The 23,409-nt window shown below is 31.1% G+C and overlaps 1 long non-coding RNA gene across 1 annotated transcript; it reads right to left on the bottom strand.

Annotated features, from left to right (window-relative positions):
- Positions 1–15,932: 15,932 nt before the first annotated feature.
- On the bottom strand, positions 15,933–17,384 carry LOC134274041 (uncharacterized). The gene is made up of 3 exons (XR_009993543.1): positions 17,265–17,384; positions 16,747–16,804; positions 15,933–16,083 (listed from the first exon to the last, which is right to left on the bottom strand). It is a non-coding gene; the product is annotated as an uncharacterized LOC134274041 (long non-coding RNA).
- Positions 17,385–23,409: the final 6,025 nt, after the last annotated feature.

Below are 23,409 nucleotides of genomic sequence, written 5' to 3'. Positions count from 1 at the left end.
GTATTAAATACACTAACTTAGTACATGTATATAGTTATAATGAACAAGAGTGCTTCAACTAAATTTGAGAATTTCATGGCCCCTGTATCAGGGGTTTTGCCATTTCATGATTTGGTACATGTGTAAGGGGGTGGGGTGGGCTCTTTTGTTTATATTGTGAAAACAAATTAATTCTTTAAAAAAGTTTTTCCTTGCTCAAGAGTATTTTGCCAATGATCTAAATATATATAATTCTGATGGGGAAAAAGTGAATCAAGCAAAATGGTTAATTTCATACCCCCTTAGTCAGGGGTATTGGAGGGGGGGGGTGTACATAGTTTGAAAATAAATTAATGCTTTGGAAACTGCTCTTTGGTATTAACTTTTTATGATGAAATAAAATTTATGATTAAATATAGAAAAAATTGAAATAAGTGGCCCCAGGGTCAGTGGTTCATTCGGGATGGGGTGCATAACTGGTGATAAAGTGCATTCTCTCTTTATTACTCTGATATACCTCTGATTAATATATAAATACAAGTAACTAGAGTAAGTATGCAGAGTCTATCATTATGATAAGCAATATTGCCTCTTTCAAAATTGTAAATTTCATGGCCTCTGGTTTAAAACAAAAACCAAATTTAATTGTTTGAAAGTTGTTGCATGATACCCAGTTGACCTATAATGCCCCATGGGCCTCTTGTTTAAATTTTATGAGATTTCAGCAAGTATTAAAAAGAATGCATTTTTTAATTAATTGAGGATTAAATGAAATTCATTAAGTGCGTGAAAATATGTAATTGTGGAGAAACGGTATATGCGTGACCTTGCGTTAGAAATAGGAAATATATTTCTGTCTTAGTTCATGCTATCAGTTTGACTATTTGTATTTACTTTTTAGTTCCTGTATACAACTGTATATGTAGTTCCTGTATACACCTGTGTATCTACTCCTTAGTTCCTGTATACACCTGTGTATCTACTCTTTAGTTCATGTATACACCTGTGTATCTACTCTTTAGTTCATGTATACACCTGTGTGTCTGTTTTTTAGTTCCTGTATACACCTGTGTATCTACTTCTTTTGACCTGTATTCACCTGTGTATCTACTTCTTTTGACCTGTATTCTCCTGTGTCTGTATTTCCTATGTCCTTATACACCTGTTTATCTCCTCCTTAGTTCCTGTATTCACCGGTACCTGTGTTCGCAAATGCTCACAAGTATATTTACCTCTTAGTTCGTGTATCAGAATGCATTTGTTCAATGTTGTAATTACATACATAAAGATGAATGTCAGCATATTTTTGTCCGTTTCAGATCTTCCCGTAGATTGTGAGGACATTCGTCATAATGGTGACCATGGTTCAGGAGTTTACGAAATATATCCCTTTGGTATGAACTATGGCCCTGTCCGTGTGTTCTGCGACATGACAACTCTGGGGTGGATGGACGGTATGTAGTTCATTCAGAAACTAATAACTAGACTCATTGATTTTGTGGTCCAACAGCTAAGTGTGAAACCTGTGGTCCGATGGCTCGTGTGAAATATGTGGTCTAATAGCTTAGTGTGAAACATGTGGTCTAATAGCTAAGTGTGAACCTGTGGTCTAATAGCTAAAAGGCTAAGTGTGATACCTGTAGTCCAATAGATAACTGTGATACCTGCGGTCCAATTAAGCATAGAATTCATATTTTTTGGATCTCTTCGGTTTTATAACACAACTGGCCGTGCCGAAAAATTGAATACCGCGCGTACGCGCGATATGATGGCGGTATATTGCGGCATGGCCGGTGTGTTATAGACCGAGAGACATGCCGAAACATGAATTTAATACTTATATTTACATTCTTTAATGTTTCCTCTTCATAATTGTTTATTTCGATAATCTTTTATGTGAATTTAGGACCCTTCAAAACTGGTGTGTCTTATAGACGTAAGAGCCGTTTTGACTTCGTAAAGTTAAATAACGCAAACGAACATTGCGAGGAAAAAAAAAAGTGTCAAATTAATTTTAAATGCACATTTGTGGTATTTGTACGATAATTCAACAGGGTTAATATTTAATAATTAAATTGTGTCAAACAATGTACATTTTTGTGTTCATAAAGTATTGAAAATGCATTAAGTTCCTACAGTACACGCATCGTTATTCTTTACAATTCTGTCGTGTTCTATCGTGCGTGTATCCTATCGTATCGTGTTTTCCGTTCATCAGGTATTGCGTTTTCTATCGAGTTTGCGTTTTCTATCAGGTTTTGCGTTTATCGTGTTTTGCGTTTATCAGGTTCTATCGTTAATCGTGTTTTGCGTTTATCGTGTATATTCGGAAACCCTACGCTTTTTATCTTTACTATACAAAGAAACCACTGAGCTATTCCGAGTTTCTTTTTTCGTTTTTGTTAATAAAAATAAGATTAATGCAACCGAAAAAGAAAAAAATAAAGTTTTATTCCTTTCTTTTTTATCATTATAAGAAATATTAAAGCGTAGAAGGAAAAAAAAATGATAGCGTATTTCATGAAGGAATAATTGATTTATTAATAAATAAATAAATAAAATAATTATATCATGGTAAAGCAGATATTGATTGTCAAAATTTACACAGTAACTCTATTTTTTGGAAATGAAATTATACGTAGATCGATCACCTGGTCTATTTTTTAAAAATAATTTATCGAATTGTATGATTTATTTTGTCAATTACTATGATATTCTTAAATGAATCAGAGTTACCGGAGAATGATTTTTGGTAAGCTACGATGTTCGCGTACACAAAAAGCAAATAAATAAATAATAAGCAGGGTATTGATATGTATCTTTCTTCTTGCAATATTCTGTTTTCCTTGTTTATCGTCTGATAACGTTAGTAATATGTTTACGCCTCTGATCTGCATGTATGCACAATTATTTAAAGTCTTGATGTTACAATTATAATAAAACATAAGACATTGATCCAGATGATTTTAACAACGAATTTGGCCTAATACGTTTAAATTTTAAATTTATTTTTTAAAGCTAATTATAAATTCCTTGATATTTGTCAAAATTAATAAAAAAAATCAAAATTATAAAATTAATTGCATGAAAATATTGTACCCAATTTATCACACCATGGCTGTTACTACAAAATAGAAGTTTTTTATCAATTTTGTCTGGCATTAGATAAGATAAAAATAATATATACAGTAAAAAACATGATTTTTTTAACAGCTTAATTTTTGGCGTGGAAATAAACTGAAAAAAATAATCCATTGGGATGCCAAAAATCAAAATTGATCGAAGACATTTCCCTACCAGAATACTGACACGTTTGTGTAGCTCTTTAATTAGCACACTGTCTTCCTGTGCTGTCAACCACCCCTTCCCCCTTCTCCCCTAACTGACACCTCGGCCCGTGGGTGTGATAACCGTCGACATACATGTACTAATTTCTCACCTGGTGTCAATTAGTAAAATCGAATACTACCTAATGAAATGCATATATTTATTTTCGGGATTTTGTTCCTAACTTGTATAAATTGAACAAGCTTATCACATATTAAATTAAAAATATATTAAATAATTGTACAATTTATGGATTAAAAAAATCATCTCATTGCATGAATTGTTAATAAAAATTCAAATTAATCAATTTAATGAAATGAAGTCCCTAAACTCACTCCGCTGATTTATTTCATTTCGTACAATGTGTCCATTATGTTTATGTAAATAAGTCTTTTAATAAATTTTAAAAAAATGCACTTATGGTACACACACTTTCGGATTATCGGGTTTTCTTAGTAATACGGACAAAATTAATTCTACGAAAAAAATTATTGATCGTAGATACGGATGAAATCGTTCTTACATTCAAAACTATGAAAAAATAGCTCACATTATTAGCTCTTCTGAGCCAAAGGCTCAAAGAGCCAATGCCATGGCCATTTGTGCGGTGTGCGGTTTGCGTTAACTTTTTAGAATATAGGCCATAACTCAAGAACCCCTTGGCCAATCATTGTCAAATTTGTTACAGTGTATCCTTGGTCCAAGGGCTACCATTTATACTAAAATTAGGGTTGGGACCCTTAAACAAAGGGAGATAATCAGGAAAATAAAACCAAAAGTACTGGTTGCTAAAAAATCTTCTTCTCCAGAACCACCAGGCAGATTTTCACCAAACTTACATACAAGGGTCGGGATATGTTGAAGATTAAAATTGTTCAAGGCATGACCCTGGGGCTGAGGGTGTGTCTAAAGGTCACTTCAAAGTTGACCAGAATTTACACTTAATACAAATGTTGATATTTTGCTTACTATGAAGACTAGGAACACCAAATCTTGTAAGTTGATACATCTTAGGACTTCACATCATGTTAACTCATAAGTAGGTCACAGGGACCGTCTTTTAAAATTTTGCGGGCATTTATTTTCAAATTGATTTGGAGGCTATTTTGGACAATTTTAAGGCCTATGATCATTAAACTTTGTCAGTTGATGCATCTTGGGTCGTAGAACAACGTCAACTTAAAAGTAGGTCACTTTGACCTACTTTTTGGAAGCTTTTATGACTAATCCTTTCTAAAACATTGGATCCCATTATTTCAGACACTGAGAGGTTTAGAATCATCAAATTTTGTAAGTTGATGCATCCTGGGTCCTTAAAACATATTTATGAAAAATTGGTCACTGTGACCTACTTTTTGAATTTTGAAGGCATTTGTTTTCAAATTGTTTTAAATGCATATTTTGATTACACTTTCAGACCTAGGATCATCAAGCTTGGTCAGTAGATGCATCTTGGGACTTTGAAAAATGTTGACCAAAATGGACATTTTATGGCTATATTCAAGTATCTTAGGTATTTATTGGCTTAGAATCATCAAACTTTGTGAGTCGATGCATCTTGGGTTTTCGGAGATTGATGACCAAAAAGTAGGTCACCGTGACCTATTTTTGAATACCCAGGTACTTAGTGGCTTAGAATCATCAAACTTTGTCAATTGGTGCATCTTGGGTTTTGGAGATTGTCGATCAAAAAATAGGTCATGGTGACCTACTTTTGAAATTTTTTGGCTATATTTAAGTATCTCTAGTACTTACTGACGTAAAGTTATTAAACTTTGTCAGTTGATGCATCTTAGGTTCTTGGATATTGTCAATCAAAAGTAGGTCAAAGTGACCTTCTTTTGACATTTTATGGCTACATTTAAGTATCTCAGGCACTTATTGACTTACAATTATCAAACTTTGTCAGTTGAGGCACCTTGGGTTTTCAGAAAATGTCCATCAAAAAATAGGTCGCAGTGACTTTTGAATATCTCAGGTTCTTATTAGGTTAAAATCATCCAATTTTGTCAATTTAGGCATCTTGGGTTTTCGGAGAACATTGACTAAAAAGTAGGTCACAGTGACCTACTTTTGACATTTTATGACTATAATAAATTATATCTGGTTTTTATTGGCTCGGAATCATCAAATTTTGTCAGTTGAGTCATCTTAGGCTATCGGAGAATGTTGACAAAGAAGTAGGTCATGGTGACCTACTTTCAAATATCTCAGGTACGTACTGGCTTAGAATCATGAAACTTTGTCAGTTAAGGCATGTTGGGTTTTTGGAGAACGTTGACCAAAAATAGGTCACCATGACTTACTTTTGACATTTGATGGCTATGTTTAATTATATCTTACTTATTGGCTTGGAATCATCAAACTTTGTCAATTGAAGCATCTCAGGGTAACTGGAGAATGTCGACCAAGAAGTAGGACACAATGACCTACTTTTGAATATCTCAGGTACTGCTAACTGGCTTAGAACCATCAAACTTTGTCAATTTATCTTGAGTCCTCAGACAATTTCAATCCAAAGGTAGGTCATTGTGACCTGGTTATGGTATTTTATAATAATATTATAATGTATTCAGTCTTAACTGGCTAAATATTATCAAACTTTGTCAGTTGATGCATTTTGGGTCTTATGATACTAATAGAGTTTGAGGCTTCTAATAGAAGTGATAGATTGTACAATTTATCAGAAGAGCGATTCAAGGCCCCTGGGCCTCTTGTTTTTTTTTACGGTTTCTTACCATAAAAATAAAACAAAAGAAGTGTCTGATTCCGCCGTGACCATGCAAGACTTGTAAATACACCGAATCAATTTACAGTATTAATCGATTTCATTCCATACGTATATAACTTTATTTAAGAATTCAATATTATATTTGGCTATTTGGTTAGATCTTGTTTATCTAATTTTAAAATGGTTACAGACTTTCAACATCCCGCCCTTCAAAAATGCCTCATATGAGATTACCGGGTCAGTCTAAAATGATTTTGAAGGTTTAATAATTCATTTGCCGAATTAAACCTATTTTTTGTTATTATTAGAAACAGTACACACAGAGATTAATAGCTTTGATTTATACTTATTTAGTCGAAAAGTTGCATTTCACTCTTTTAATATTTGTTATTTTTTTGTTTTGTAAAGAAAAAGTATTTAACCTTTCAATGTTTAATAAATGCGATGTTTTAAGTATCTGATATATAAATGTTTACATGTAAATAAGTCAGGACTTAGCGTAAACGTACATGTGAAGTTGTAGCAGATCCGTATTCTCAAAACACAGTTTACATGTATTAATGCAGAGCGCCATTATTTTAACAATTATTTAGATTCCAATTCAGGAAATTGATTTTCTTGAACTGTTTAGTTCTTGATAGACTTTTCATGTTAAATTTATCAATTTTTTTTCTCCGAACCTTTCTTTCGGCCGTTCGTCTACTTGTATTTTTTTTTCTAATCTTTTAAATTAATATTTAATTGCGATTTTTGGATACGTCGCAGAATTTAAGCTTTAGACATTAAATACAAATATTTAATTTATTGCTTAAATTTCTTCCATGAAATGACTAGGTACTTGTAGATAAATTTTTTAGATAGAAAAGTAAAATGTATTTTTTTCATAAATAATAAATCTGTTTATAGAGTTTCAAAATTCACACCCTTGAGAAGAAATTAAAAGAATACAATCACCCTTTCATAATAATCCATTTAATCACTGTCGATTTTTTTATATAAATAAAAAACTTTTGTAAATTACCACAGAGATCTCAAGTTCTTTTTATGATAATTAAATGTACTTTATAGTTTAGATTTGAAGTTCTGCAAGTATTTAAATTAAAATATAATTTAATTTAAATAATCTTTAATCTTTAAATATGATATAAAATAATCTTTTCGTCTTGTCAGAAAACGTTCCGCATTTTGAAACAATCCTATCAGGTTTTGCGTTTATCCTATCGTGAAGATCGTTTATCAGGTCTATCGTGTTTTGCTTTTATCGTGTTTTGCGTTTATCCTCTCGTGCGTGTATCCTGTCTTATCGTGCGTGTATCCTATCGTATCGTGCGTGTATCCTATCGTATCGTGTATCCTGTAAAGAAAAACGATGCGGGTACTGTACTGTGTATTCTAACGCGCAGTGACAAGGTTTCGCGTGTGTTATAGAGATTTGAACGTCATGGATTTCTAATGGATTTCTTAAAGAAAATAACACTGAATGTAAATATAAACTAAGTCTGATACTTGTCCAATAGCTAAGTGTGATATCTGTTTCAATGCATATATATCAAGCAAATGTTCTACACTGTAATTGAAAAATTACTGTTTGTGTACTTTAAGGGGGCCCTCTACAACGTCACAACATGGCGTACTTCCGTAAAAACGCCATTTTGATCCCAAATGATCAGATTCAAATTCACTTGACACCGATAAATCACTGAGTATAACACAACATGCGATATTGTGGATAAAATGTACATTATATCATAAGTGTTTTGCCCAATACGTATCCTTTCTTTAAAAATGAATTGTTTGTCAATGTATTCAATTTTACTTATTTAATTATAAGATAATACATTTACAAACTTATTAGAATAAGATTTTTAGATAAGAAAAAATGATATAAAACATGGCTTGTCCATATGCTAATTCATCATTTTGTTTCAAAACGCCATACACTCATAACTTGATTTCTTCAATAAGCATATATTATGCTTTTCAGCAAAATATAGGCCTATTCCCCCCAAAATGCAAATTTGATAATATAAGACATATGTATTAACTTCCCATCGACTAGAGGATACACTGTCCTCTATTTGTATACACCCGAATGAATGGTTATACCCGATGAAATTTCGCATGACTAAAACGTTTGATCACCATTGATTGTCAGCTGTTTACAAGTATGGAAACGTGCAGGCTTTAGACGAAGTGGGCCTTTGGTTATAGGAATTTCTTTTACCGCTTTTGGCCGTTTACCATCCTAGCTTGTTTTGTTATATTTAGCACCGGATAACACATGCAAGTTGCATAAAAACGGTAAGTAAATTTACCTTTCTCAATATCATGAATTCACTAAATACTTGTCTTTGTCATCGACTGGAAACGCGATGATTTTCGCTTAGACTCATTGAAAAACAATACATGTACAATACGAACTTCTTTCAATGTCCTTGCGTGACATTTGTTTAATACTTGTGCAAGTAGAGTTAATTTGAAGTTTATTCATATAAAAAAAACAGTACCAAGATATTTGAGTCCACTCTTAAAGCGGATCTCTCACACCTGAATTTTTGTGATGTTTATAAATTTTTGACAGTTTTTCAATTTTTTTTCAATTTCTTTTTTTCATTGTTTTTACCCTTTGATATTATATATCTTTTCAGATATTGAAGAGGATCCAACCAGCTATTCTCAAGAAAATGCTGTTTGAGTTTTTCTTTTGTCTAATTTTGTAAATTTGAATAAAAATTATGTTGATTTTATTTTTATCTTTGTTGGTTATTATTTCAATATTTTAAAACACTAAACTTTGAATAGAAATTTAAAGCACCGGGCTTATAAAAATATAGATAGAAGGGATTTTAACAAAGTAAATAAAATATTTCAAATATTTCTAAAAAATAAATTGAATAACTTTGGAACCTTATTTTATCGGATATGGGGACTATTATTAGAAACAAATTCATGCAACAAAAATCGGTTTTACTTTATAGGTGTAGAGAGCCCCCTTAAAAAGCGGACTTCATATTTTAGCGGAGACCACATTGCGCTAATGCATGAATACCGCTAAGAAATCATTTGCAAATATACAATACACAAAACACTTATTTATGATTACGCAAACATTTCAATACCCAATTATATCACTTAATTTTGAATACGCGTAATTATGTAAATGACCAGTCAGTAAGGGCCATGCTCAGGGGTTGAAATCTAAGAGTGCAGCTAAGGAAGGACATACGCAATGCACTTTACCTACTGATACTTTTTCAAGATATTCTGAAGTTAAACTTATAATAGCATTGCATGTTCTTAGACAAAAAATCAGCATGCCTTACCAGGGGTTTTGAAAAGATATCACATTTTGATAAAGAAAAATATACATAAATTACAAAACATAAACTCCAGATTTTATTCAATGAAAATTGTTTTAGGAGAGGTGTACAAATCCATAATTATCCATATATAGACATTTAAAATATTGCACACATGTCCTTCATTTAGTGGAATTCTTCAACTCCAGGGAAGAACCCACTTAAGTTCAAACTACGTTGCGTATGACTGTCAGATTATAAAAAACTACAGCAAAAGTCTCTGTGGAGACTGAAGCTCTACTGGTTTATACTTCTAACAAAGGAAGAGAGGAGAAGCAGTTGGGACCTCAAACTTTACAACAGCAATAAATAGAATATCGAGCCTTGATTAAGTCACTCTTTGTGGCAATATAGCAATAAGACAACTGTAATGTAGGATTGGCTATTAATAAAATTTTACAGAATTTTCAATGTGAGTCACCATGGCAACATCATTCATGAAAAAAGTATTTTAAAAGACTGTAATGTATCTTAGTGTGTAGTCTACCTGCATTGCTGCCACATTGCATTATAATCAGACTAAAACTGTTTTTGGATCGAAATAAAAAAAACAAAACTGATGCACAGTATATTTTGTCTGTTTTAGTTTACTTGTGTGCCAAGTTACATTTAAATCAGACAGAAACTGAAAAAGTAGTAGCATTTTGAAAAAAGAATGTCACCATACAGACAGACGGACGCATTACTATTGCATACGCTCTAGTAGAGCTAAAAAAAAGGAACTAAACCTTATTTTTGTCGTTCAACAAAAACGGAGGGCTTTTCGACGCCTAAAAATCAAGAGCTTTAAATACTTACATGATATAAAACTCATAAGGTTCAATTTCACAAAAGTTCTTTTAACATAAATACTGAACTGAAAACATAACGATTCTTTTTGACCATCATTTTCTACTCAAAGAGAAATAACATCAATATTTAAAACATATGAAAATGTACTTTTTTTTCAATCTACTAAAACTCATATAAGGGGTCAAAAAGTGACCCCACGGGTAATATTTTCTAAGCTGCACTCTTTATGCTTAATGCAAAATAGTTTAAAGATTGCTTGAAATATAAAAAAGATATGGAGAAGAGGCTGAACTGAACCCTAAAGTCCCTTCTATTTAAGGGATTTTTCTTTCCCTGACATTACCAACTGGAGACAATGATTGAGTCATTATTCATGTTAAATATCACGAGAATCGCTTGCTTCCCTTTTGATATATGGGACATTCTATGATTTCATATTTAACAGAAATCTAGAGAATTTTAAGGGCCTCATAAAACTGGAAGTACTCTTTATATGCATATCAAAATTGAAACATAGAGAGCATATTAGACTGCAAACAGGTTGACAAAGGGAGATAACTCTTGCATCTTTATTTTTAAAATTACTTAAAAATACATAAAATCAGGTCTCTAAAACACCATAAGGGATCAAAAACTGACCCCACGGACCATTATTTTTAAATTGCCCTTGTTACGCTTAACTCAAAACCGAAATCAGTTTGAAGATCTATGGACTAATAAAAAAGTAATAAACAAAAAACGATTTTCTGTACTGACCCCTAAAATCCCTTTTATTTTAAGAAATTTTATTTTCATGACCTGAGCACCGAAAGACAATGCTAAAGTAGTTTTTCGTGTGAAATATTATGAGACTTCCTTGCTATCCTTTGAAAATAATGGACATCGTATGATTTCAAATTTAACATGGAAATCTCCATAGGCAATTTTAAGGTACTTATAAAACCGGAAGTACTCTACATATCCATACCAAAATTGAAACATAGGGAGCATATTAGTCTTCAAATAGATTGACAAAGGGAGATAACTCTCTCACAATTGTTTTTGAAAATACTTGAAAATACAAAATTTCAGGTCTCTAAAACTCCTTTAAGGGGTCAAAAAGTGACCCACGGACCATATTTTTTAGACTGTCCTTTGTATGCTTAAGTCAAATCTGAAAACTATTTGAAAATTTATTGAAAAATAAAAAAGTTATAGGCAAAGGTCTGTTTTCAAGGTTGGCCCCTAAAAATCCCCTATTTTCAAAAATTTCAATTTAATAATTTGATGAAGTCACAACAGTTTCAGAGTCATTCTGCATACAAAATATGACAAGAAAATGATGAATACTTTAAAAGATAATGTTCAATGATTAATTTAGCGTGATTTCAAACTTAACATAGAAATCTCCATAGGCAAATTTAAGGCACTCATAAAACCGGAAGTACTTTTCATATGCGTACCAAAATTGAAACATAGACAGCATATAAGGTTCCAACAGGTGGGCAAAGAGAGATATCTCTTCACAAATATTTTCTAAAAGACTTAAAAATGCAATATTTCAGGTCTCTAAAACTCCTATAAGGGGTCAAAAAGTGACCCACGGACCATATTTTTTAGACTGTCCTTTGTATGCTTAAGTCAAATCTGAAAACTATTTGAAAATTCATTGAGAAATAAAAAAGTTATAGGCAAAGGTCTGTTTGCAATGTTGGCCCCTAAAAATCCCCTATTTTCAAAAATTTCAATTTAATAATTTAATGATGTCACAACAGTATCAAAGTCATTCTGCATACAAAATATTACAAGAAAATATTGAATACTTTAAGAGATAATGTTCCACGATTAATATCAATTTAAAATAAAACTTTCAAGACCCATAAAACCGGAAGTTCTGTTCTGATTGATATGAAACTTACAATATATGTCCTACTAATAAGTTCTAACATATTTCTATGCTCAAAATAATTTTTTTAGCGTAATTGTGACTTTCAAAAATTTCATCCCCCCTTTTTCAATCTTTGAAGTCTTATATCTCGAAAAGTAGTTGTGTTCAAAAATTACGTACGCGCACCTTTTTATTGAATTATGTCTCTAGAATTCATATCTCAAATTTGGGAGTCTAGACCCTAAAATTAAAAATGTTTTCGGCTTCTTTAGAATTTTCAGTTTTCCTTTAGTAGAAACCGGAAGTGACTATTCCGGAAGTTCTCCTTGTTTCACGCACGAGAGATTTTAATTTGCTATTTAGTGGTTACACAATAATATACCTATTTTCAAAGGTACTCCCTAAATGCTGAACGATAGAAGTGTTCAGTATAATAATAATAATAATAACTAGACCTTATTTTTGTCGTTCAACAAAAACGGAGGGCTTTTCGACGCCTAAAAATCAAGAGCTTTAAAAACTTTCATGATATAAAACTCATAAGGTTCAAATTAACAAAAGTTCTTTTAAGATAAATACTGAACTGAAAACATAACGATTCTTTTTGTCCATCATTTTCTACTTAAAGTGAAATAGCTCTTTCATCAATATTTAAAACATATGAAAATGTATTTTTTTTTCAATCCACTAAAACTCATATAAGGGGTCAAAAAGTGACCCCACGGGTAATATTTTTTAAACTGCACTCTTTATGCTTAATGCAAAAACCAAAATAAGTTTAAAGATTGGTTGAAAAATACAAAAGATATGGAGAAGAGGCTGTTTTCTGAATTGACCCCTAAAGTCCCTTCTATTTAAGGGATTTTTCTTTCCCTGACATTACCAACTGGAGACAATGATTGAGTCATTATTCATGTTAAATATCACGAGAATCGCTTGCTTCCCTTTTGATATATGGGACATTCTATGATTTCATATTTAACAAAGAAATCTCCATAGAGAATTTTAAGGGCCACATAAAACCGGAAGTACTCTTTATATGCATATCAAAATTGAAACATAGAGAGCATATTAGACTGCAAACAGGTTGACAAAGGGAAATAACTCTTGCATCATTATTTTTAAATTTTTTTAAAAATACATAAATTCAGGTCTCTAAAACACCCATAAGGGATCAAAAAATGACCCCACGGACCATTATTTTTAAATTGCTCTTGTTACGGTTAACTCAAAACCTAAATCAGTTTGAAGATCTATGGACAAATAAAAAAGTAATAAACAAAAAACTATTTTCTGTACTGACCCCTAAAATCCCTTTCATTTTAAGAAATTTTATTTTCATGACCTAAGCACCGAAAGACAATGCTAAAGTAGTTTTTCATGTGAAATATTATGAGACTTCCTTGCTTCCCTTTGAAAATAATGGACATCGTATGATTTCAAATTTAACATGGAAATCTCCATAGGCAATTTTAAGGTACTTATAAAACCGGAAGTACTCTACATATCCATACCAAAATTGAAACATAGAGAGCATATTAGTCTTCAAATAGATTGCCAAAGGGAGATAACTCTTGCACAATTATTTTTGAAAATACTTTAAAATACAAAATTTCAGGTCTCTAAAACTCCTTTAAGGGGTCAAAAAGTGACCCCACGGACCATATTTTTTAGACTGTCCTTTGTATGCTTAAGTCAAATCTGAAAACTATTTGAAAATTTATTGAGAAATAAAAAAGTTATAGGCAAAGGTCTGTTTTCAATGTTGGCCCCTAAAAATCCCCTATTTTCAAAAATTTCAATTTAATAAATTGATGATGTCACAACAGTATCAAAGTAATTCTGCATACAAAATATTACAAGAAAATGTTGAATACTTTAAGAGATAATGCTCCACGATTAATTTCAATTTAAAATAAAACTTTCAAGACCCATAAAACCGGAAGTTCAGTTCTGATTGATATGAAACTTACAATATATGTTCTACTAATGAGTTCTAACATATTTCTATGCTCAAAATAATTTTTGTAGCGTAATTGTGACTTTCAAAAATTTCATCCCCCCTTCTTCAATGTTTGAAGTCTTATATCTCGAAAAGTATTTGTATTCAAAAATTACATACGCGCACTTTTTTATTGGAATATGTATCTAGAATTCATATTTCAAATTTGGGAGTTCAGACACTGAAATTAAAAATGTTTTTGGCTTCTTTAGAATTTTCAGTTTTCCTTTCGTAGAAACCGGAAGTGACTATTCCGGAAGTTGTTCTTGTTTCACGCACGAGAGATTTTAATTTGCTATTTAGTGGTTACACAAAAATATACCTATTCTCAAAGGTACTCCCTAAATGCTGAACGATAGAAGTGTTCAGTATAATAATAATAATAATAATAATAATAAACAAGACGAAAACAATAGGTCTTTTCGACAAAAGTCGAAAAGCCCTAATAACTAGACTTTTTTTTGTCGTTCAACAAAAACGGAGGGCTTTTCGATCCATTAAAATCAAGAATCTTAGAAAAAATTCAACGTTACAGAGTACTAACTGATATGGTAAAAATCTCAAAAGTTCTAAATCAATATTTATTTGGAGACATAATGAATCTCTATGTACTTCAACAGCTACACAAAGAAACATACATGTAACTCTTTTATGATTTTTTTTTAAAAATATGAAAAGTACTGTTTTCAAACCACTAAAACTTCTATAAGGATTTTAAAAAAATGACCCTACGGTCCATATTTTTTATATTGCACTCTGTATACTCTATTTAGTTTGAAGATTGGTTGAAAAATAAAAAAAAGTTAAAGAAAAGAAACAATTTTCAGTACTGACCCCTGAAATCCCTTCTATTTTCGAATTTTTTATTTCCATGACCTAACCACCTGGTCCCAGGATCATGAAACAGACTTAGTTAAGTCAATTTTTTAATTGCCTGTAAAATGTTAATTAATTATTGAACGAATCACTAATTTTGCAAATAACAACAATATTTTAAAGTACAATTTAATTTTTGTCAACTTAACTTTATCAAAATTCTATTACAATATGAATATTTTAACTTATGCTTAAGATGTTTCATGATCCTGAGGCCAGATGACAATGCTGGAGTTATAATTCATGTATGATTCACAAGAATCGTGATTTGCAATTTTGTTTTATGTGTGAAAATTTAATAATTTATGTTTAATAGAAAATATTTCCTAAATCGTCCTTGTCAGACAGATTGACAGCAATAAATATTGTAGTGAGCTCACAAATGTTCCTTAGATCTTATAAGACATACATAAGAAATTAAGAATTCATGGTATTTACAGTATTTATAACTCATTCTTGAGTAAGCCAAGTTTGTAATTGACCTTGGCATTTGATCTTGAATGTTAATCAGTGTCTGAATGAGGAATTAAAATATTTGACACATGTTACTTAGATCTTATAAAACATGCATAAGAATTCACAGTATTTACATCATTTATAACACATTCTTGAGTAAATCTTGTATTTGACCTTGACATTTGATCTTAAATTTTTCAGTGTTTAAATGAGGAAAAAATACTTTATCAAGTTCACAATATTTTTATTCAGGGTGATTCCTCAACAATGTTTAACATTTTTAAAATATTCCATTACCATGAAACAAATTCATTAAAAGTATCCATGTACAGCATTCATGAATAGTGATGAATTTCAATGCCAAGATCACAGATACATGTATTGTTTAAATTTAAGTTTATCAATGTTTTTATTACAGTTGTATAATGTTTTCTATTCATATGATTTGGCTTCCTTATCTGTCGCTCAAATTGAATTTCAAATGTCAGAGTTATTGTCAGAGAGATTGTCATAAACCAAACAGTTAAACAAAATGTTAACAATGCACAGAAAACAAATACTGATCTCCTTAATAAAAGCACCTTGAGTTCAGACTAAGGAATCTTTGACAGTGGTTTGAACATCTTTCATTATTTAGTCTAACAGCATATGAGATGAACTGCAATCTGTACAACTGCAAATGTGCAGGGTTGTCCTGAAAAAAAGAAAAAAAAAATTATAGGCACATAGATTCTAAATTTTTTCATACACATAAAAACTGTTTTTCATTGTGATTATCTTCCACATTTCATGTACAATTGACTTTAATTTCACATTTTTCTCTCCCAAAGCAATGTATTTAGAAATCATGAAAAAATAAAATCTTTTACTGCAACCTCTGTCGTATAAAAAGTTTTAAAAATCTAATTTAACATAATTTACTTGTATAATGTATTTAGAAATCATGAAAAAATAAAATCTTTTACTGCAACCTCTGTCGTATAAAAAGTTTTAAAAATCTAATTTAACATAATTTACTTGTATATTATTATTCATTTTATCTTGTCGACTTGCTAACAAGTACGAATACATTTGTCAGAATGACTTTTCTCTATTTTCTGCTTGTATTTATCTATTTAATGTTTTTTTTCTTTTTTTGTCTTGAAATTTGAATATAAAAAAGAAGAAGAAAATATATAATGAGAACAACATGATGACCAAAACAATTCAACATTGTTTTCAGTTTTACTCTCTAGACTTTTAAAAGAAAAAAATCACTTGTTCTGAAAATCTACATGTCATCTCAACTCAGATAATGATGTTTATGTATTTTAATGACCATGCAAAAATACATGATAAAAAATCAAATCATACATACTTTTTAGATTAAAATCCTTTATACTGTGATGACGTATGAGTGCATGCAAAACCATACTCTGTAATAATGAATTTTAAAAGATTAACTTTCATAAATCACAATACATCATACACACAATGTATGTACAGTGCTTGATGAGCTTATCAAACATTTAAACAGTTGCATTAGAAATGGTCATAATGATTCTACATTCATTTATCATAAATTGCACTGAAATGAAAGAAACTATTTTCTAACCTTACTAGGGAAATGATAATAGTAACAAACTGATTAAGGCATGATACATATAATTGTTTTAGTCTAAGAGCTCATTGATAGCTGATTGAATCATGTGACAGAGTATTTGTAAATATTTACCCCCCTTCTATCTACACTACTTCTTTTTTCCGCACACAATTTTTGTTTATCTCAAATGGAGTAAAATGTTACTAGTTAAAGTCATTAGAATATTGTTAAAAGGGAGAAATATGTGTAAAAATGCTACACACTGTACAGTTGACAGTGTGTAGTATACTTACATGTTCTTGCACATCATCTACCGGTATTCAAGTCCGCTGTTGACGGTTCCTATTGAATTATCCAAACAAACAGAGCATATTTAACACAAAAACATGTTATTATACTTTTACACAAGTAAGAATCCGTTATATCATCCAAACAAGCTGAAGAAATATACGTTCTTTCGATGTCTGGACTCTTCGTCAAATTCTTCCGGTGATCGTTCACTGTTAGATCGTACGCCGTATTACTCGAAGTTTATAATGTAAATCTGTGTTTTAAAAAAAGAATGTTTCATTTTCTATTGTAATTTTATAAATAGTTATTTTGTAAACATTTTATATCGCATTTCTTTTTCGTAATTTATTCTGAAATATGATCGAATTTGATTGGTTGTAGGACAGGATAGGATTGGATTAACTTTTATATGTTTCTATCGGAAATCCTTAATCCTGAACCCTATCCGATACCATCCCATGTCAACTTGTGGGATAGCAGCACTGAATTAACATTTGCTATTTAGTGGTTATAAAACAAAATACCTAAATTGAAAACTACTCCTTAAATGCTGAACGAATAATGTGCTTAGAAAAATGATTTTCAAATTTTTCAGAATTCTTTACAAAAGACTCCATAGAAACTTTCTGGTAAGGAAGTTTAGTGGTCATTGTTTCATTTACCTAAAAGATATACATTTTATCGGCTAAAAAAAAAGCATTAAATAAAAGAAATTCAGAAGTGCCTAAAATTCCTTAACTGATTATCGGGAAAACAAATTATACGTTTTATCAAGAATTTCTTTATATATCGATCTTTGATGTCATTGGCTTCTCTGATTATAATTACTTAATTTCTTTTCAGATATTCATCTTCTTTTTCAAACATCAAATTTAAAAAGATAAAAATAATTTAAAAAGACGATAACAATAGGTCTTTTCGACAAAAGTCGAAAAGCCCTAATAAAAGACAAAACACAGCTCCGCTTACTTGGATTATTGTCGTTCATATGATCCTGACCTTTGACCTTTGATGTTTAAGACACAGTAAAACCTTTAGAAAGCTAGGATTTGTGTAATATCTATTTTCTTTACGTTCCTCTCCCCTTTCTTCCCTGCGCAATGGCAACGTAGATTTTTTATCTAAACTCTAAACCAGACATCGTATTAACACAATTTTTTTCAGAATACTTTACTAGAGACTCCATATAAACTTTCTGGAAAGTTTAGTGGTCATTGTTTCATTTACCTAAAAGATATACATTTTATCGGCTAAAAAAACCCACATTAAATAAAAGAAATTCAGAAGTGCCTAAAATTCCTTTACTGATTATCGGGAAAACAAATTATACGTTTTATCAAGAATTTCTTTATATATCGATCTTTGATGTCATTGGCTTCTCTGATTATAATTACTTAATTTCCTTTCAGATATTCATCTTCTTTTTCAAACATCAAATTTATTTCAATTTTATTTATAATCAATTCATTTTGTAAAATGTGCTTTTACTGATCATGAAATAAGATTCATGTTTTTACCCCTGTACCTGCTGCTAATATAATTGGACATAATTTGACTTTAATTTATAAAAGTCCGTCTACGAAACCCTCCAGGATCCACGCCCGTATTTCAGTTCTACGCATTTCAGGTAGCATCGACTTTAGTTTCGTACTAAAGTCCCGGTCAAATATCTTAAAACAGTGAGATCTCTCATGTTTGTTATGATATCCGATGCAGCAAAATGAAAGGAAGCATTATGGGATACATTGCCAGTCTAGCAGAGCGCTTGTTGAAAAAGTATAGCTACGCAGCTAACAGGACCAAACCTTACTTTTGCTTTCTACGCTCGCCAACCGATCAAAGAACGATAACTCTAATTACGCGGTAAAATCAAGAAAACTCCAAAAGTACTGTTTTTCAGGTCTCTGAAACCCCTATAAGGAGTCAAAAAGTGACCCCACGGCCCACAATTTTTAAACTAAACTCTTTATGCTGAACTCAAATCTGAAAAGTATTTGAAAATTCGTTAAGAAATAAAAATGTTACGGGCAGAGGTCTGTTTTTAATTTTGGCCCCTTAAAAATCCCTTACTTTTCCGAATTTCATTCTGGTAATCTAATGAGGTCGGAACAGTATCAAAGTCAATTTGAATTAAAAATATCATAAAAATATCTTGACTATTTCAAGAAAAAATGTGCCACGGCCGATTCCAATTTAACATAGAAACTCCCATAGAGAATGTTTAACGTCCAGTAAAACGGGAAGTTCTGCTCGGACTGATACAAAACGTACAGAATATGTTCTACTCATTTGTCTTAATCGGTGCTCAGTGCTCAAATTAATTAAATAGTGTTTATTGCGACTTTTGCCAAATCCATCCCCCCTTCTTAAATGTTTGAAGTCTTATATCTCGAAAAAGTATCTATGGTCAAAAATCAACTACGATCACTTTTGGATAGGAATAGTTCTCTAAAATTTATATCTTGAACCTGGTGGTTAGAACATTAAAAATTAAAATGAATTTGGCTTCTTTAGAAATTTCAGTTTTCCTTTAGTAGAAACCGGAAGTAATTAAACCGGAAGGCCAAAACCTTACATACAGGAGATATTCACATTTGCTTTTTAGTGATGACAAAACAAAATACCTATTTTTAAAGCTACTCCTTAAATGCTGAACGAAAAAATTGCTAAGAAAAATAATTTAAAAAGACGATAACAATAGGTCTTTTCGAGAAAAGTCGAAAAGCCCTAACTAGACCTTATTTTTGTCGTTCAACAAAAACGGAGGGCTTTTCGACCCCTTAAAGTAAATAATCATAAAAGAAAAATCTATATTCTACAATAAAAAAAATCTTATAATACAATATTGAAATATTCTTTTGAGATCAATATTTGATTTGAAACATAACAACTCTCTTTGTACATCAGTGTCTACTCAAAGAGACATAACTCTTTTGTGGTTATTAAACAGATTCGAAAATGTACTGTTTTTCAATCCACTAAAACTCGTATAAGGGGTCAAAAAGTGACACGGCCCATAATTTTAAAAGTGTACTCTTTATACTTGATGAAATGTCAAAATAAGTTTGAAGATTGGTTGAATATTAAAAATGTTACAAAGAAAAAGCTGTTTTCTTTACTGACCCCTAAAATCCGTTGTATTTTAGGGATATTTATTTTCATGACCTTAGCATCTAGAGACAATGCTAGAATCAGTATTCATATGAAATTTCACCAACATTGCTTGCCTACCTTTTGAGATAATGGAACAATCATGATTTCAAATTTAACATAGAAATCTCCATTGGCATTATTAAGGCACTTATAAAACCGGAAGTACACCTCATATGCATACAAAAAATTGAAACATAGAAATCATATTAGACTCCAAACAGGTTGACAAAGGGAGATAATTCTTGCGCCTTTATTTTTGAAATACTTGAAAATCAAAAATTTCAGGTCTCTAAAAGTCCTTTAAGGGGTTAAAAAGTGACCCCACGGACATTAATTTTTGAATTGCCCTTTTTATATTTAATTCAAAGCAGAAATCAGTTTGAAGATCTATTGACAAATAAAAAAGCAATATACAAAAAACAAATTTCTGTACTGACCCCAAAAATCCCTTTTATATAAACAAATTTTATTTTCATGATCTAAATATCGAAAGCCAATGCTAAAGTCATTATTTATGTGAAATATCATGAGACTTGCTTGCTTCCCATTGAAAATAATGGACATTGAATGATTTCAAATTTAACATAGAAATCTCCGTAGGCAATTTTAAGGTACTTATAAAACCGGAAGTACTCTACATATCCATACCAAAATTGAAACATAGAGAGCATATTAAACTCCAAACAGTTTGTTAAAAGGAGATCACTCTTGCACAATTATTTTTGAAAATACATATAAATACAACATTTCAGGTATATAAAACACCCAAAAGGGGTCAAAAAGTGACCCCACGGACCATAATTTTTAAATTGCTCTTCTTATGCGGAACTCAAAACTGAAATCAGTTTTGATATTGGTGGATAAATAAAAAAGAAATGCACAAAAATCTAATTTCTTCACTGACCCCTAAAATCCCTTTTATTTTGAGAAATCTCATTTTCATGACCTTAGAACCCAAAGGGAATACTAAAGTAATTAATTTTGTGAAAAATCATGAGACTCGGTTGCTTCCCTTTGAAAATAATGGACATCGTATGATTTCAAATTGATTATAGAAATCTCCATAGGCAATTTTAAGGTACTTATAAAACCGGAAGTACTCTACATATCCATATCAAAATTGAAACATAGAGAGAATATTAAACTCCAAACAGTTTGCCAAAGGGAGATAACTCTTGCACAATTATTTTTGAAAATACTTAAAAATACAATATTTCAGGTCTATAAAAGTCCTTTAAGGGGTCAAAAAGGGACCCCTCGGACCATAATTTTTAAATTGAAATTTTGTTGCTGAACTCAAAACTGAAATCAGTTTGAAGATTTATTAACAAATATAAGAGTTACAGAGCAAAAACGATTTTAAGAGTTGACCCCTAAAAGTCCCTAATTTTTAGGGATTTAATTTTCATAACATTTTCACCTGAAGACAATAATAAATCAATTATTCCTTGATAATATTTCTAGATTTGCTTGCTCTCCTTCTGAGATAATGGAACATTAATGATTTTTTTTTACTATAGAAACTCCCATAGACAATTTCAAAGCCTCATAGAACCGGAAGTTCTGTTCCGATGGACATGATACTTACATTATAGCCTTTAATTACTTTGATAAGCAGTATATAATAATCAAAATAAATTTCCGACATTGTTTTCAAAATTTTTGATTTCAATCCCCCCTTTTCTTAACTTTGGAGCCCTATAACACAAAAATATACGATATGTGCAAAAACACTAACGATGACTTTTTTGTAGATATTACTTTGAGGAATACATTCCTAAATTTTGAAAGATATTGCATCTAAAATAAGGAAAGTTTAAGGCTTTAAAGGAAATTTAGTTTCTGACTTATAAATACCGGAAGTGACGTTTACAGAAGTACAAAACCTAACATACACAAGATATTTAAAAGTTCTTTTTAATGGTTATAAAGGTAAATCCATATTCTCAAAGACTTTCTTCATATCCATGACATAAAAAACGCTAAGAAATAAAATAATAATAAAAAAGACGAAAACAATAGGTCTTTTCGACAAAAGTCGAAAAGCCCTAATAATAATAATAAACAAGACGAAAACAATAGGTCTTTTCGACAAAAGTCGAAAAGCCCTAAAATGCAACTCGGGGAACGTAAATAGGAGAAAATTTGTTGACGGAGGAATGACAGACGGAGTGAACAGATAGAGTGATTATTATGTTCCCCAAACGAAGTTGGGGAACGTATTGTTTTTACTCTGTTTCTTATTAAGGTCTTCCGTCTTCACGGAAGACCTTATAGTGATTCTACTGTTTCTTATTATTATTATTATTATTTTTTTGACTTTCTAATTTTGTGCACGCGATTTCTCGAAGACTACTGGATAGAATTACATGAATTTATCAGAAAAGATGTGTCGTAACATGAACTTGATCTATCTGAGCGATTTTGTGAAAATTCCCTTTTGGTGCCAAGTTACGGGACATTTCCTGATTTTAAAATGACATTTTGTCCGCGGTTAAACTCAAGAACGGCAAAAGATATCAATGTGAAACTTTCAGGGATTATAGATCGTGAAATTCCCCTTCCAGGACGCGACCTTTCGTTCGTCGTCAGTACTTCCAGTCGTAACGGCAAGCGAATTAAAAAAATCGTATTTTCTAAATTTTTTGTTTTTCAATATTTTTCATTTATTTTTGGAATGTTAATAGAGACTCTTTTATTGATGCTTACCATATAATTTGTTTGAATATTAATAAATTTAAATTCTAGATATTAACATTTGAAAATCTGAAGCGGGCCCAAGATGGCGGCTGTCTCTTTCAACTCCGCCATATCGCGAGTAGGGGGTTAAAGAGGCAGCTGAGCGTTTGCTTGAATGAAAGTTACATAAGGATGAATGGAATGTAAATGAGTACGTTGATTGTCACGTAGTAATTACGTTACAATTCTGTATCAAACTAAAGATATATTCCAGGGTCTTCTCAAACGTCTTCTATAATTGGTTTTGGCTGGTTA

The sequence above is a fragment of the Saccostrea cucullata genome, unplaced genomic scaffold, assembly GCF_032062105.1.
Source record: "Saccostrea cucullata isolate Sc308-1 unplaced genomic scaffold, CSIRO_AGI_Scuc_v1 ctg7901, whole genome shotgun sequence".
NCBI lineage: Eukaryota > Metazoa > Mollusca > Bivalvia > Ostreida > Ostreidae > Saccostrea > Saccostrea cuccullata.
The sequence above is the reverse complement of the archived record's forward strand: the minus strand, read 5'-3'. Positions and strand labels throughout refer to the sequence as shown.